Genomic DNA, 3,154 nt, shown 5'->3' with positions numbered 1-3,154 from the left:
GAAGCTCGATCCGACACCAGTTGTCTAAGTTCACCTCCGCTCGATGTGTCATCGCGTAAAAGTCCGAGTTAGCACTTTCCAATGAGTGCCGCGCACCAAATCGTACCGCGACCGTCAGCCATAGAATCGAACGGGTGCCGAAGCGTCATCCGAACGAACCGCATTGTTAACCACATTTTGATGATGACAAAACTTATACTGTACTACATATGCTCCTTTTTATCTGATGCAGCGGTCTGCAGCAATCCTTACCAATCCAGAAGAGTATTGGTGAAACCCCGATGTCCGGCCGGTTTCTCGTTCCATCCAACCTTAAATTTGGCACGCGCACACCATGCTGCCGACCATGTAACGGTAGCTGATGGAACCCGTTAGCATCGTTCAATTGACGAACCAGTACATCAGTATGCCGCCAACATTGTACAACCTATGCAGCAGGTCTACAACCCGATGACGATCAGAAACCCGCAACCGACGTTCTCACATGATCGGTCGTACCATCGATGTTTCATCGATAAAACGATTAAAAGACGATGCACGACGCACACAACCAACGCATTACACACCGAAATTCTAATGATCGTAGTAGATCCGGAAGCCGATAACAAATCAGAAATCTGCTGCCGATGCGGTACACCAACAGGCAATAATAAGATTGATATCCGCGGGAGGAGAAACAGGCAAAGGCATGGGGAATTAAATATAGGGTAAATGTTAAGTTTAAAAGACCAATGCGTGAACCATAAAAGAGATAAACCGGCAAGGAAGTCTTGGGCTACGCATGTCCGTTAATAGATATTAAAACATTGAAAGCAATAAACTTTACCGTTTTATGAACCTGGTGCATTTCGTCTGACTAGCTGACGTTGATTTTAATACGTGTCAGATGTCTTCCATTCTGCCCTGTGCATCGAATGTTCCACCCGTCGACAAACTCGATACGTGCTCCGAGTTTCCATTCAATACTCATATTTTGAGCCCACATTCCAAGCTTATTCGATTTCCCACTTTGACTTCACGTTAATTAAGCTGGAACTACTGTTGAAAACGCATTTAGGAAACCGGATTGAGAGCACATGCTACGAAAATCTAAGCGCACGCTTGAACCCCCCAATGTTAAAATGTGCACGCATGAACCCGAACAAAAATAGCAATACGGCCAGGCCGTTCTTTATGAATAAAAAAAAACCCGAACAAAAGTAGAATCATAACCGATAAGCACACATTGAGAAAATGCAGAGCTGATGAAAATGCATACCTGTGCCTGATGAGAACGAGTTCTGATTACTAATGGAGCAATTTAATGATTTCTTGAGAGCAATCTTAAAGCCGCCTTTTACGATTAGATTAGTGTTAATGCTTGGTTTGATGTTCATAAATGCAACATTTCTACGAAGTCATTTAAAAGTTATGTCGAAGCCGGTTCTCACTCGTTTTCTTTACGCTGTTTTGTTTTCACAAGTTACAAAAACAATATTCGTTTTTTCGGAAGTGCAATAACGCTTGTATTAGGTGTAGTGTACACGGTTGGGCATGTATGTAGGTTAGGCTACACGGTAAGGCATGAAGGTGTATTATAGATAGGTTAAGTTAGATGTATTCGTAAATAAGTGTTAGGATAGTATTAGTAATAAGTGCTAGGTTAGTATTAGTAATTAGTGTTAGGCTAGTACCAGTGGTACACATCTAAAGAATAAAATACGGGCAGTCTTGTCACAGCGGTTATCAGGAACACGCGAATGTCGATACCACATTAGGTACAACACAACATTTACCAGATTACATTATCAAAGCAACGGTATAGCAACGGTAGCTATAATTATTAACCTCTAGATACTTTAAGCTCGCTCATATTAAATTCACTGTCCTGAAGTATTCTATTTTCTATTTTATCGTATTTCTAATTACTATTTCTGTTTTTCACTTCACTATTTCTGTGGTCATGTGGTAGTGTGGTTTCCTTCCAGCATTGCTAGAACGCATTTCTAGCAAATCCAGTTATTACATTACATCGTTGGAGCGGATTCGGAAAACTTTCTAACGCTTTGCCTCCGTATCCGCATCTATACACTTTATCATCTGACGAGATTACAAACTCATGGCACTCTTTCCCAATAACGATCCACTTTTTGTTGTGTCGAATGTTTAGGATCTGCAAGCAGTTCATTGTTCCGATTCATACGAAGGTCGGTTTTGAATTATCTCCTTTTTTAGCTTCTCGTCGGGCTCGTCGTTGTTCGCGGCAGTGTCCTGTTTCGGCACATCTATGATCCGTTTAATACTATATTGTGGCTAGTTGGGGCACAAACACAACGGCGGCGCACGACCGTAAGCGGTACACGAGACTTTCTACAGCACGCCAAGACGGCGAAGCGATTGTACCGCCTGACTAGTAAGTCAGTAAGTGCTCCAAAGTGTCGCAAATATTTCAGAGTCCGGATGAAGTGGTATCTGAAAGTAAGGGATTCTTACTTTGGTTACGATTCACAAAACAACATAAAAAATACTTTCCTGACCGCACTGTATGGCATTGACTACAGACCAACATCAAACCGCGAGATTTACACCAATTCTAGAGTTTCCGCTTGGTTGAGAATTTACATTTCTCCCGGCAGGTCCTCAGCATAACCAATTAATTAACACATTATTAAGAAACTACTTAGATTGCAACAGCTTGTAATTGAATGCACTTTGTTTGTTTGTAAACAAGTACATATTTTTCATTCACACATTTTTGACCACACTGAAAGTACACTGTCCAATTGAATTGACAGATCACAGTGCTGGACACAAAAGATTCTAGGGAGGGGGGGGGGGGCTTCTGGAGTCTTTTACCAAATTCAGAACTCCATAGTCTCAGCGCGAGAAGGACTAAGGTGAAGGAGCTCGGTTTATGTTTCAACTGCCTCAGAACGGAACATTCGGTGAACAGATCCAAATCCCATCCCATCCCATCCAAATGGGTGTGTCGTCAGTGCCAGCGAAGACATCACTCCTTGCTTCATATGGAACAAAACGCCATAGAAACCGCTGTGCTTTCAAAAACCCAACACGAACCTGGGCCGTCCAGTTCCACTTTCACTCAGCTTAGCTCAACGCACGAAGCGCCTAATGAAGTCGACGATGGGTTAAGAATAAAAAGGACGGTGCTGTT

The sequence above is a fragment of the Anopheles stephensi genome, chromosome X (assembly GCF_013141755.1).
Source record: "Anopheles stephensi strain Indian chromosome X, UCI_ANSTEP_V1.0, whole genome shotgun sequence".
NCBI lineage: Eukaryota > Metazoa > Arthropoda > Insecta > Diptera > Culicidae > Anopheles > Anopheles stephensi.
This window is presented reverse-complemented; position numbering follows the sequence as displayed.